General features: G+C 36.6%; 1 protein-coding gene and 1 pseudogene across 1 annotated transcript in view; one reads left to right on the forward strand and one right to left on the reverse strand.

Annotated features, from left to right (window-relative positions):
- LOC135222814 (mitochondrial import inner membrane translocase subunit Tim8 A-like) overlaps positions 1-15671 on the reverse strand; it is a 316936-nt gene that overhangs the window by 145911 nt on the left and 155354 nt on the right. The window lies entirely within an intron of this gene.
- Positions 6100-13833, forward strand: LOC135222809 (caldesmon-like; annotated as a pseudogene).

Here is a 15671-nt window from a genome sequence, read left to right on the forward strand (position 1 = left end):
AAGGAAATATATACCTTAATCCAGACTGTAAGGATTGTATCTGGGGACATCAGGATGGAGTTTGGAATAGAAAAATGTGCCTTAGTCAACATACAAAAGGACAAAGTAACAAGGACTGAAGGGATAAAGCTACCAGATGGGAGCAACATCAAACACATAGATGAGACGGGATACAAATACCTAGGAATAATGGAAAGAGGGGATATAAAACACCAAGAGATGAAGGACACGATCAGGAAAGAATATATGCAGAGACTCAAGGCGATACTCAAGTCAAAACTCAACGCCGGAAATATGATAAAAGCCATAAACACATGGGCAGTGCCAGTAATCAGATACAGCGCAGGAATAGTGGAATGACTACACAAAGCACTACACCCAAGAGCAAATACGGACAGACTATACATAGCACGAAAGGAAGGAGGGAGAGGACTACTAAGTATAGAGGACTGCGTCAACATCGAGAATAGAGCACTGGGGCAATATCTGAAAACCAGTGAAGACGAGTGGCTCAAGAGTGCATGGGAAGAAGGACTGATAAAACTAGACGAAGACGCAGAAATATACAGAGAGAGGAGAATGACAAACAGAACAGAGGACTGGCACAAAACCCAAACCAAGCATGGACAATACATGAGGGGACCCCCCCCCCCCCCCCAGGGACTAAAGAACTAGCCCAGCGATGACCACATGGCAATGGCTACTGAGGGGAGAGCTCAAGAAGGAAACTGAAGGAATGATAACAGCGGCACAAGATCAGGCCCTGAGAACCAGATATGTTCAAAGAACGATAGACGGAAATAACATCTCTCCCATATGTAGGAAGTGCAATACGAAAAATGAAACCATAAACCACATACAAAAAGAGGCATGATTCAATGGCAAAATCCCTCCATTGGAGCCTGTGCAAGAAACATTTGCTACCTTGCAGTAATAAGTGATACGAGCACCAACCTGAAGGAGTTATAGAAAACGATCAGGCAAAGATCCTCTGGAACTATGGTATCAGAACAGATAGGGTGATAAGTGCAAATAGACCAGACGTGACGTTGATTGACAAAGTCAAGAAGAAAGTATCACTCATTGATGTCGCAATAAAACCATGGGACACCAGTTGAAGAGAAAGCGAGGGAAAAAATGGATAAGTACAAGACCTGAAAATAGAAAAAACAAGAAGGATGGGATATGCCATTGGAAATTGTATCCATAAGCATAGGAGCACTAGGCACGATCCCAAGATCCCTGAAAACAAAGAATCTAGAAAAACTAGAGGATGAAGTAGCTCCAGGACTCATGCAGAAGAGTGTGATCCTAGAAACGGCGCACATAGTAAGAAAAGTGATGGACTCCTAAGGAGGCAGGATGCAACCCGGAACCCCACACTATGAATACCACCCAGTCGAATTGGAGGACTGTGATAGGCAGCAAAAAAAATAAAATAATAATTAATAATAATAATAATAAAATAATTAATAATTATACTAATAATAATAAATAATAATAATTAATAACAATTATTATTTATTATTATTATAATTATTATTAAAACAAACAATACACTATTCGTATTGAAACTTGCAAGCAGAAGTGGAATATAATTTCTTTGTTAACGTGCATGCACTTAATAAATGAAATAGCATAAATAGCAGAATATGAATAAATATTTCTTATTCTTACCTTGACCCTAATTTACATGAGAAACTTGAAAAGAGCATTTCAAATAATGGAGACAGTTTACGATTAAGTCAATTCCTGACGTTTGCTTCTATAAACACCTTGTCAGCAATTTCGTACAACCTATATTTACCACAACTGGCTTGTTAATTTTCATATCGGCAATTACATCAAAGAACACTTGCGTAGTAAGTCGAACCTAACCTAACAGTTTTTAGTATTTTTCACAGGGGTCTTTCCTAGAAAGTGACCACAAGGGATTTAATTAACCCGGTATGTATCGACCTTTGCGACGTTACAGTACAAATCCGTTGGGGATGGCCGTAAAACCAAATATCATAAAGATAATGACCCCCAAGATATCTTAGTCCTAGATGACGACCCCCAACAACCTAGCAACGAAGGCACCAAAGAGGAGGTTATTATGATATATCATATGATTCCATATAAACCTCCATAAGGCTGCATTTTAATGCATTAACAAAATCCGAATTAACCTTGCAAGTAACTGAGGAGTTTGCAAATCCCGATTCGGATCTAGACCACTTACAGTAACTATAACAACTTCAAGAATCTTTTCTTCATGATCTCAACAAGTCCCTTGATAAACTTTAGTATTAATCTTCCGAATATCCAAAAATGTTAAACGAGCATATACCCTATACTTACGACAAACGTCAAAATTTTAAAGAATATCCAAATATGTTAAACGAGCATATACCCTATTCTTACGACAAACGTCAAAATTTTAAAGAATATCCAAATATGTTAAACGAGCATATACCCTATTCTTACGACAAACGTCAAAATTTTAAAGAATATCCAAATATGTTAAACGAGCATATACCCTATTCTTACGACAAACGTCAAAATTTTAAAGAAACGTGAATATCTAGAAACATAGTCGACTAATACAAAATATTTGTATCTTCCTTATACATAACAGCAAAACTTAGATGAGTATTCAACTAATATATATGCAACCACGCAACAACATTTCTAACTAAAATTCTATGTATAACAAATTGATCAACACTAGTTGTCATAGTGTACCTGTAGCTACCAGGAAGATTCTTACAAAGACACCATCAGTAACAATGATATTCACCAACTAGCTTCTATTTAAAGATTTCATACTTAGGACTTTCAAGATATGCACACTCTATGATTGAACGCTTTCTTCTGTTCGCTAACTAGGGTATCGTAACTACGCTTGCTCACCTGTGGAGTCAAAAATAGAAAGAAGACTTTACAGCCTGAATATCATCCACACATTTAGAATTAAATCCATCACTAAACAACGAATACCAAATCTATCATAAAGAATACCGAGACCAGGCGACGGCAACAGTATTGGTGTCACACGAAGCATATCTAATCTAAGCGCCCAATTCTTGTCAAATCATTTGCAAATGTGTCCGTTTAGGAATGAACTGGAGGCCCTTGAAAATTCTCCGGGTGATTTAGGGGCTATCAGAATAATCACGTCATAACTACATAAAAAAACCTAATTGCACAAAACATTAAATGAAGCCATTTGAATAAAACATTTCTTACACCACAATCAGATGCATAATTGGCAAGGGGAACTGGTCTTGAAAAATTAATAAATATTAAGCTTTCGGGAACAGTTTCGAAGAGTTGAATGTAAATGAGTTGAATATAAAATTTAGGCCAAAGGCCAAGTACTGGGACCTATGAGGTCATTCAGCGCTGAAATGGAGATTGGCAGTAAAAGGTTTGAAAGGTGTAACAGGAGGAAAACCTCACAGTTGCACTATGACTCAAGTGTTAGGAGAGGGTGGAAAGACAGATGAAGAGAGAAAATGAAAGGAGGTACAGTAAAAGGAACGAAAAAGTGGTTGCAGCTAGGGGCAGAAGGCACGCTGCAAAGAACCTTAAGTAATGCCTACAGTGCACCGCATGAGGTCCACTGATGGCACTACCCCCCTACGGGAGCAGGAACAGTTTCAATGGCGTCGGTATGGGGGGATGACAGGGGGGCCCCGGGCCCTCCCCCCTCCCCCCCACCCAGTTGAAATTCCGCTTCTTGTTAAACAACTAAGATATGAATGGATATAGTTATATGTTTTTAACCCAAATGACATATTTATTCATGATATTATGATGCAACTTAATGTATGAAGTGATTGAAACTATAGTTACAGTTCTGAATAAGTGCAATGCAATTTGCTATTGCCGCTTCGAGTTCATTTCCAGGCAGAGGCGAAGAAGAAGAGGGAAAGGCACAGGTTGAAATTTGGAAGAGATATGGGGTGTCATAAGTCGTTGGTGTTATTGATGATATGCGCTATTTTGATATGTTTATGTGACAAGGATATTATATAATAGTTGAAAATTACAACTTGACGACAGAAATGAGGCTAATGCTGAGTATAAAGCTGTGAGGAAATTTACATTAAAGTGTTTGATACATTTGCATAAAGTAAGAGTTGGAAATTAATTGAAAATTGAGCTCTATGATTTCAAATCCAGGTTTACGAATTACTAATACTATTAGCTTCTTTCATTCACATGGATATATACATTCGAGAATAGTATACTTTACTAATTACAGATTAGGTACATTAGTGTTGTGTAATTCTATTTGGATCCCCTCCCCCACAAAATTATCTTGGCCCCCCACCGATGGAATGCCAACTACGCCACTGAACACTTTCTGTTTATGTGTATCAAAGCTATCTTGTGGTTGAAAACACATTTAAAAATGAAATTTAAACCTTCCTTTGTTAATTCTGTGGCGGCTTTGTTGTTGATAAGAAATTGTACACAGCCCTTTGATAATCAGTCATCCCCAAGTACTGTTGGACACCATTACTGTGATTGGTTCAGGGAAAATCATAGTTAACTGTTATTTTATCCTCGACAACTTCAAACCAACTTACGAAACGACAAAGGGAGCTTACCTTTAAATAGGGGTTTCTTAACCGCGGTAATAACAACTCGAGCTTTCATGAGGTGACTCCAAAGCACTGATAAAGACAACTGAATCATCCATAACCTGATTGGAAATAGTTATTTCCTATAAATTCACATATAGTTTAGAAACAAAGCATTTCATTAAGCTATCAAACGATAAAGCTGTCAATATATCAAGTTGCAGCAGTCGGCACATTCATAATTGTAAATGAAATACTTTGTGTCTAGCATGAGTTCACTCAATGCGTTTGCCATTTACACATCTCATCCGTCTCCAGCAGATGTAGATACAGTATATCAGTGAATAGTTCCATCTATTAACCAAAAATGCTGCGCAATGTTAAAACCTCTTCTACATCTATCTCTGTTCCATAGAAATGTCTAATGATAGTCTAAAAACCTAAAAAAACCTATTAATATGTTTATATATATGATTCAAATCACTATGCTATAATTATTCATATATTTCTCATAATCACAGAAGAAAACAATAGACTAGGCGTAGATCTTGACCGGTTTCGGCTTTACCTCTAGACCTTCGTCACTGGCTAAGAAACAAAGCCGAAACCGGTCAGGACCTACACCAAGTCTTTTATTATATATATAATATGTATGTATAACTGAATCACGAAAGTTTGGAACGTGATAAATCCATAAATATAGGTATAAGCCACGAAGGAAACATAAACAACGAAGTTTCTCCAAGATCTTTTGACTCCACGTCCCTCCCCCACAAAAATGGATTTTGATTGCTCAGTTTGTATGCTGAGTAAAGGACGTTGAGTCAAAAGATCTTGCAGAAACTTCGTTCTTTATTTTTCCTTCGTGTCTTATACCTTTATATATAATGTATATATGAACAATGTACGATATATACATACAGAATATATATATATATATATTATTATATAAGTATTATAATATGTATATATTAATCCATGTATATATATACATACATATATATATATATATATATATATATATATATATATATATATATATATATATATATATATATATATATATATATATATATATATATATATATATATATATATATATATACATGTATGTATACAAACGTTATTCTGGAAAGATTAAGCATTTACTTACATGGCATTAATTCCCATATTTGAAAGAATGGCTAAAAAGAGGCTTCATAATATCTACAATTGTTGGTTTGCTTGCTTGCTTGTCTGCCTGATTTCCGACACGATATATAGGTACACGTTGTCGGTAGATTTCTGTTCTTTCTTATTCGATGAAAGTCTAATTTTGTGCGTTTATCAAATGAACTTTTAAAACATGAAGTTCACATTCTGTAAGGTGAGAGAGAGAGAGAGAGAGAGAGATTCGTTCATTCAGTCAGTTTGGTGGCATTCAACTTGACACTGACGTCATAGAATCCGGAAGCGGGGATTGGCTGGAAGGAGGACCAGGCTTCCAGATCCCTTATAAAAGAAGAGACGCAGACAGCGAGAGACCAGTGGCAGCTTCTCGGGGCTTGAGCTCAGCAGCATCAGCAGAGCGTCTCAACCGACAACACCCACCTTTTCGTGTCCTGCCTCGAGCGACAGCCTGGTTGATTCAGTGTGAATTTTCCCCGTGAAAATTTCGGTAAGTCACCAAAGTTTTTACTTTGCCGTTTTGAAATTATCTCGGGTTACAAAGGTAATGTCCTGTTTTTGTCTTGGACAAAATTTTCAGAACACTTAACTTTGCTCGTCTGTAGTCTGAATATCCACACGTTTATTTCCTAAAAAACAAGACGAAGGGAAGATATCTATTTTGAAAGATGTTATGTCAAGAAACACTTACAACCATACAACGGCTTTTAATAATATATATATACATATATATATATATATATATATATATATATATATTATATATATATATATATATATATATATATATATATATATATATATATATATATATGGACACAAAGAAAGCACGTATCCACAAACATAATTGAATAGGAAGAAAGTTATATGAAAAAAAACTCAGAAGTTCTCTTCGCGTCTTGTCAAATCATTAAACTAGTATTCGCTGTTTACGACTTCTTCCACAGCTTTACTCGAATGTATTAGTGTTAAAAAACAGCTGAGCAGCTGGGCTTCAGCAAAGGTCGTAGATGTTTCATGAACTCTAATTCTATGGATTTTGATTGCTCAGAAGTTGAAAAGGCTGCAACGTCCATGTTGACTTGACGTGACTTTTCTTTTTCCTAATGTATTTTCTTTGGGTTTATTTGCTAATTTTTCGACTTCATCCTTTTCATTACCTTTATACTAATATTACCTTCTCTTCTGCAATTATGCACGGTAATACACAGAACATCTGGCCTGTAGTGCGAATACAGGAATATAGATAGAGTAGTTATTATTTCATTCATAAAAAAATTGTCCGTGTCCACATATACAAGTATACATACTATATATTAAGTTATAATATATATATATATATATATAGATATATATAATACACACTGTATATATGATATATCTACTTATATTTTATATATATGCATGTTTAGTTTTTGGAAAACAAGGGGAACTATGTCTTTTATACCTCCTATGAAAAAGACTTCTGCAAAGTCTTTTACATAATAGGTATAAAAACACAGGTCACCTTGTTTTCCAAAAACACACACAAGCATATATATATATATATATATATAATATATATTATATATATATATATATATATAATATACACAAATATTTATACATATATAGTGTATTCATTTGGAAATTGTATTTTAGTCCCAACTTTCTCACTCCTCGTTTTCTTGTCTAAAGACGAAACCATGACGTCATCTTAGAGACTAAGATATAATCATGAGTTTCGCTGCTCCACTAGACAACACTTCCCTTAACTCGCTCTTTCTCTCTCTCTCTCTCTCTCTCTCTCTCTCTCTCTCTGAATTAACATTGTCTTTGAACTTCCCGCAAATGCTAGGGTTGGGAGGAATATATTTACGACTGAGAAAAGCTGTCCTCTCCTGTTTCCTCATTAGGTACTGGAGGTGATGGTAAAGGCGGGTAGGGCCAGACGGGCTCTCTTGGTGGCGCTGGCACTCCTCTCTACCCTTGGCTCCTATGCACAGGTCGCCTCGGCACTTCGATTCTCCCTGAACTCTACCGACGCTTCCCACAGTCCTCCTCCCACTCGGCCAGTGCTCGGTGAGAATAAGGCAGTCAGTTTTCCTTGCATCATATTTCACAAATGAATTACACAGAAAAATCTGGTCACTTTAGGTTTTACGTTCAAGTTTTCTGTTTATTCGTATTATGCAATGTCATCGAGTACGAAAATACTCTTAAATTTATTTTTAACATTGATTTTCCTATATAATAAATAGACAGTTAAATCCTGAATGCCTAGTTGGACTCCTAGTGTAACAGGCAATTAACAATCTGATAAATAACCTCAATAGTTTTCCTTTAGGTATTTTCCCTGATAAGAGATTACGATGTAATATGATTCAGCAATATCAGAAAAGGAATTGCATACTAGGTGTAGAGGTGATAGCTCTTCAAAAACATATATATGAAAGTCAATTACTTCCATATTTGACAATGATTTCCTTCCAGGTATACGGATGCTACAAAAGGCATAGAAAACCTGCAACACTTGACGGCATCCGGTACTGAGGTCACTTTATCAGGAAACGAATCCCCTCGCCAAGGACCAATAAGTTTGGATCTAATTTTCAAAAAATGGGACGGCCACAATCTGAAAGGATCAAGCGACAATGGTCAGGGATTTACTGAGGGACTGAAAAGAAGGGTAGTGCATACAACGGTTACCAATACCCATTTCCATGCAGGCAATCTTGAAGAGCGTTATGAGGTACACTCTCCAATGGTTAACACTGATGGCCTAAGGAAAAATGTCCTTCTTTCTTTCGAAAAAGAAACCCACCGGACTTCTAGGAGGCTGTCATCTTCTGGTGAAAGGCGTGAAAATCCTGGTTGGAAGTATAGTTCAAAAGAACGATTAGCCACTGAAACAACTACTAATGAGAGACGTCAGGACATAAGAAGAATGTCTCTTTCAGAAGAAAGACACCTTGGCGCTAGACGGATTCATTCAACCGAAGAAAGATATCTGGACACCAGGAGGCGATCTGTATTAAAGGAAAGACTCTCAGATGCCAGAAGGATTTCTACTCCTGATAATACACGTGTAGATACAACGGAAGATGTCTGCATCAGAAGAAAGACGCTTAGATACAAGAAGGATTTCTTCTCCTGAAGAAAGACGTGTAGATACAAGGAGGATGTCTTCTTCAGAGGAAAGACGCTTAGATACAAGGAGGATTTCTTCTCCTGAAGAAAGACGTGTAGATACAAGGAGGATGTCTGCATCTGAAGAAAGACGCTTAGATACAAGAAGGATTTCTTCTCCTGAAGACAAAACGTGTAGATACAAGGAGGATGTCTGCATCTGAAGAAAGACGCTTAGATACAAGGAGGATTTCTTCTCCTGAAGAAAGACGTGTAGATACAAGGAGGATGTCTTCTTCAGAGGAAAGACGCTTAGATACAAGTAGGATTTCTTCTCCTGAAGAAAGACGTGTTGATAAAAGGAGGATGTCTGCATCTGAAGAAAGCGCTTAGATTACAAGAAGGATTCTTATCCTGAAGACAGACTTGTAGATACAAGGAGGATGTCTCTTCCAGAGAAAGACGCGTAGATACAAGGAGAATTCTTCTCCTTAGAAAGACGTGTAGATACACGAAGGATGTCTGCCTCTGAAGAAAGACGCTTAGATACAAGAAGGATTCTTCTCATGGAAGACAAAGTGTAGATACAAGGAGGATGTCTCTTCAGAGGAAAGGACCGAGCTTAGCATACAAGAAGATTTCTTCTTCTGAGAAAGAGTGTCAGATACAAAGATGATGTCTTCTTCAGAGGGAAAGACGCGTAGATAACAAGGAGAATTTCTTCTCCTGAAGAAAGACGTGTAGATACAAGGAGGATGTCTGCATCAGAAGAAAAACGCTTAGATACAAGAAGGATGTCTGCATCGGAAGAAAGACGCTTAGATACAAGAAGGATTTCTTCTCCTGAAGACAGACGTGTAGATACAAGGAGGATATCTTCTTCAGAAGAAAGACGCTTAGATACAAGTAGGATTTCTTCTCCTGAAGAAAGACGTGTAGATACAAGGAGGATGTCTGCATCAGAAGAAAGACGCTTAGATACAAGAAGGATTTCTTCTCCTGAAGAAAGACGTGTAGATACAAGGGGATGATTCTGTCATACAGAGGAAAGACGCTTAGATACAAGAAGGATTTCGATTTCTTTTCCTGAAGGGAAAACGTGTAGATACAAGGAGGATGTCATGATTTCAGAAGAAAGACGTTTAGATAAACAAGAGGAGTTTCTTCTCCTGAAGACAGACGTGTAGATACAAGGAGGATATCTTCTTCAGAGGAAAGACGCTTAGATACAAGAAGGATTCCTTCTCCTGAAGAAAGACATGTAGATACAAAAAGGATGTCTGGATCAGAAGAAAGACGGTTAGATACAAGAAGGATTTCTTCTCCTGAAGACAGACGTGTAGATACAAGGAGGATGTTTGCATCTGAAGAAAGACGCTTAGATACAAGAAGGATTTATTCCTCCTGAATATGGAAAGGACGCTGTAGATACAAGGAGGATGTCTGCATCTGAAGAAAGACGCTTAGATGCCAGAAAAATATCTTCTCCTGAAGAAAGACGTGTAGATACAAGAAGGATGTCTGCATCAGAAGAAAGATGCTCAGATTCCAAACGGATTTCTTCTCCTGAAGAAAGACGTGTAGATACAAATAGGATGTCTTCTACAGAGGAAAGACGCTTAGATACAAGAAGGATTTCTTCTCCTGAAGAAAGACGTGTAGATACAAGGAGGATGTCTTCTACAGAGGAAAGACGCTTAGATACAAGAAGGATTTCTTCTCCTGAAGAAAGACGTGTAGATACAAGGAGGATGTCTGCATCAGAAGAAAGACGCTTAGATTCCAGAAGGATTTCTTCTCCTGAAGAAAGACGTGTAGATACAAATAGGATGTCATCTTCAGATGAAAGACGCTTAGATACAAGGAGAATTTCTTCTCCTGAAGAGAGACGTGTAGATACAAAGATGATGTCTTCTACAGAGGAAAGACGCTTAGATACAAGAAGGATTTCTTCTCCTGAAGAAAGACGTGTAGATACAAGGAGGATGTCTGCATCAGAAGAAAGACGCTTAGATACAAGGAGAATTTCTTCTCCTGAAGAAAGACGTGTAGATACAAGGAGGATGTCTTCTACAGAGGAAAGACGCTTAGATACAAGAAGGATTTCTTCTCCTGAAGAAAGACGTGTAGATACAAGGAGGATGTCTGCATCAGAAGAAAGACGCTTAGATACAAGAAGGATTCCTTCTCCTGAAGAAAGACGTGTAGATACAAGGAGGATGTCTTCTACAGAGGAAAGACGCTTAGATACAAGAAGGATTTCTTCTCCTGAAGAAAGACGTGTTGATACAAGGAGGATGTCTGCATCAGAAGAAAGACGCTTAGATACAAGAAGGATTCCTTCTCCTGAAGAAAGACGTGTAGATACAAGGAGGATGTCTCATTCAGAGGAAAGACACACAGATACCAGAAAATTAACCACATTGGAACAAAAGCTTACAGACACCAGATGGAAAATGACATTACACGAAAACCTTCTACTTTCAAGCGGAGTTCATCCTGATCAAAGTGTTATATATGAAGAGTTTGGAAAACGAGTTCTTGAAGGTGAGGCACCGGAGCAGACTCGTTTTACGTCCAAACACTCGGACTTTATGGACTTCAAGGTAAGTCTTGGATGCTTTTATTTTAAAATGCCAATATTAATGATAAGCATAGGCAAAAATAACTTGGAGCAATTTTAATGATATTCATTCATACACACACACATATATATATGTATATGTATGTATATATATATATATATATATATATATATATATATATATATATTACACAAGGAATAAATCGTTAACCGAAATCACTGAATAAATGGAGTTCCCTTTAAGAAAATTAGGTTTGGGATTTCTTTGAACAATTGATTTTCGAGATTTTACACCATGGTAAATCCATCTTTATAACAGTAGATGACCTCGGGGCACGTATAAGCAACCTTGAATATGATTATCAGCTTAAACAGAAACACTGTGCCACAGTCCCACAACAAGAAGTTTAGACTGTCAAGAACTTATCGAGTAACTCACTTTAAAAAATAAGGAGGTTGTAGGGAGAATTTATCTTTTGTGGGCACTAGTCACTCAGCTGTGGTAAATCCAGCTACTCAAATCTTGGATATTTCTTTTATCTTTTCAGGAGTCTTCATTATTCGTCTTTGCTGACGAATCCGTTACGTATACAAAGGAAGAAAGGTGCGTTGTTATTATACCTTAAAGTATGGTTATTTTTCCTTTCTTTTTTATGTAAGGTTAGATGAGAATGGCGTCGTCCAAGGAATTCTATATGTGGCCTCGATTTTTCCTTCATTAGTCTAGTTGTTTTTCTTGAGATTTTGATTATCTTCTCTCTCGAATTTCTTTTTAAACTTCACACGTATTAACTTGCAAAAGATACTTTTATTATCTAAATTTGTAATCTAAATGTTATTTCTGGGGAAGAAAATGAATGCAAAATAGTCATACTATATTTATTCTTTCTCATTAGTAAACCCAGTGTTAGTATAAGAACATTTTATGGCACCCCCTTCTGTCATCTTGCATTCACAATTCCAACCAACTGCCACTGATGTCAAAAGATGCCGGAAGCAGGAGCTTCCACTGACCCCGTGCCAGCTCTTTGAGTCACAAAAGCTAAGCCATTCTCCCATCTTCCTTTTCACAGGGGCGTCGGGGACGTGTTGCTGACGGGACTGTGGACGGGCCTGGCGGCCTTTGCTTTGTATAATACTCATCACAATCACGCTTCTCGACTGGCAGCCTTCTAGGACGTCGATTGACCTCATTCACCGTCATTCATCATCTCCCTCGACTCTGCTGTTTGCTGTGAATCTCACGGCAATAGATGATTCATCCTTAATTTATAAGACTCCATCGGACGTTATAGGTGCAATCTTTTATGACTGTAGATTTTCATGGCAATAGTCCTGTTTTATAAAAGTCAGTGACTTCGTATGATCGAATCAATCAGTTATTTTTATAAAAATACTTAGAAAATCGTATCGCGGCCTTTAAGCTGTTGCATCATTATTCGTAGAATGAATAACCATTTCAACGCTTCATTCACTCATTCATTCGCGCCAGTGTCACAACGAAAGCTTCATTCAGGCTACATAGTCCTACTCGAACTCTCATTCATGCTACAAGGTCTCAGCAAATAGCTTCATTCTGTTATCACTGGAAGACGACTTGCGCACCCTTTGGACTCTCAACCAACCAACTGCTTCAGTAGCTTCGCCTGCAAGTGACTTTGAATCCCAAGAACCTGTGTAATCCCATTAGGTGCTGTTGAACAAGCAAATTGAATCTGAAATTCATTCTGTTATCCGTAGAACTGAGGCTATGGCTTTCCAAGTATTTGTTTACCTTATCTTTCTTTAATTGTCAAATTTATCTTCAAATCAAATCTAAGGTTTTTTGAACAGTTTTCCCTCCTGCTTTGAACATGATGCTAATTCTTTTGATTAATATTAGTTTATATCAATTACTGATTAAGCATTTATTCATCTGTAAGTTGCTCTAACGATCTTTGGTATTTCTTGCAAATCAGATATTAGATTTATCCAGAGTCGATGACATTTATGAATGCTGTACCTGTGAGCTAACCATGAAACGTGACTGAGTTTCATGAAAGACATAAATTCACGAAATGGATTCCAAAGTAGCTCGTGGAGGTGATGCTAAAGCTGATAGCAGCCTAGATTAGAGAAACGTAGACTTAACTTAATCTATGCATGTTAACGTAGAAGTGAAAAATACTTTAACTGTGTGGGATATGTATTATTGTCTCTAGATTTAAGGTAATAAGCATCCAACGATGTTTAGACTGTTTAGATTTTGTGTGATGAAGAAGAATTTCCTTTTAGTGTGTTTTGAGAATATATCAAAGGCAAATATGACCAAAGTTTCTTCCCTGCAGTATTCCCTGTTTTCAATACTAAAATACTGCGAACTATATTGTACTATAAGTCTACATTATAATAAAATTCTGATGCCACGTCTAACCGATTTAATTTCCCTTCCATGTTAAATAATGTTTTACTCTAAAGACCGTTATAAAGGGCATTCCTGTTCTTGTGTTACATTCTACATTATATAAAAATTTTGATGTCACCTCTTACGAATTTCCTTGCACTCTTCATATAAAAAAGAACCATAAATAGGTGAATCGCATTCTGTTATTCTGCCCTGATGTGTAGAATAATTGCGGTGCCAGGCTGCATAAACAAATCCATCAAATTTCGGATCAACTTAAGCCGACTAAATGCTTGATACGTAATTCTCTGCATTTCAGTAGAGGATCTGTGAGGGTTACAGGAGCCAATGTGACTCGCCTCTACCCGGGAATCTGACCTGGGTTCTGTCGCTAGTGAGGGATACTGATTCCAAAGGAAATAATCAAAGAAGTAGCGTGACAGATGCCATCTTTTGCAAAATACCAATTCATTTCCTTTCGAAATCTCGGAAAGTTTTTCCGAGACATTTTTCTCTGAAAATCATATTGAACACTCATCTGAAACAGAACAACTCTAGAAACATGAGGCTATTTAACTATAGAATTTAAAAGTATACATATATATATATATATATATATATATATATATATATATGTATATATATATGCATATGTTTATTTAAATATATATATTTATATTTGTATATATTATATACATATATATTATACACACACACACACACACACACACACATATATATTATATATTTATATATCTATTATATATATATATGTATAATGCATATATATATATATATAATATATAATAAATATATATGCATATTATATATATAATATATATATATGTGTATATATATATATATGATATATATATATAGTATATATATATATATTCCCGAAGTAGCGTGAATAGGATAGTAAACGACAATTGTATCTTGATGAGTGTATATAATCACAATTATGTGATAACAGAATTAATAGAGTACATGTTCCAAACGTATTAGGTAGCTATCATGGTGAAGGTGGGTTAATGACGACGCTATGTAATTGCTCTGCTCTTGACGGGTAATAATTATGGCAGATTCGGCATTGACTTAATACCCCTCTTGATGGCTAAGTGGTTGGACCGTCGACTGGAGTCGTTGGCGGGGACAGTGTCGAGCGTTCGGGTGTTCGGTATCAGTCCATTTATCACTAATAATTCCTCCTCAGTGATAATTCTCCTTCAGGGATATTACCGAAGTAGAGTGAATTGGATATTAAATGACATTTGTAGCTTGATGATTGTATACAAATCATGGTGAAGTGATAAAAAATATATATATATACACGAATTTTATACATGTATATATATGCAACTGTATTAGCCACAAAAGTTAGGAGGGCATTGTGGCTATTACAGTTGCATATGCATCTGGTAAAAAAGTGACCAGTTGATTCTACATGTGAATATATATATATATATATATATATATATATATATATATATATATATATATATACATGAACTTATTATCACATCACCGTGATTTATTTACAATCAGTAAGTTAAAAAAGTCGTTTACTATCCAATTCATGCTATTTCGAGAGTATCCCCGGAGAATTATCACTGCAGGGGAATCACAAGTGATGAATGGATTGGTATCGAAATGTATCGAACACTCGACACAGTCCCCTCCAACGACTCCAGCTGACTGTCACAACCACTTAACACTATCATGGTGGAGGTAGGATAATCCCGACGCTAAGTACAATTTCCCTGCTTTCAATGCGTAAGCAAGTACGGTAGATTCGGCATAACTTATACCTCTCTTGATGGCCAAGTGGTTTGGCCGTCGACTGGAGTAGTGGAGA

Source organism: Macrobrachium nipponense, chromosome 8, assembly GCF_015104395.2.
Source record: "Macrobrachium nipponense isolate FS-2020 chromosome 8, ASM1510439v2, whole genome shotgun sequence".
Lineage (NCBI taxonomy): Eukaryota > Metazoa > Arthropoda > Malacostraca > Decapoda > Palaemonidae > Macrobrachium > Macrobrachium nipponense.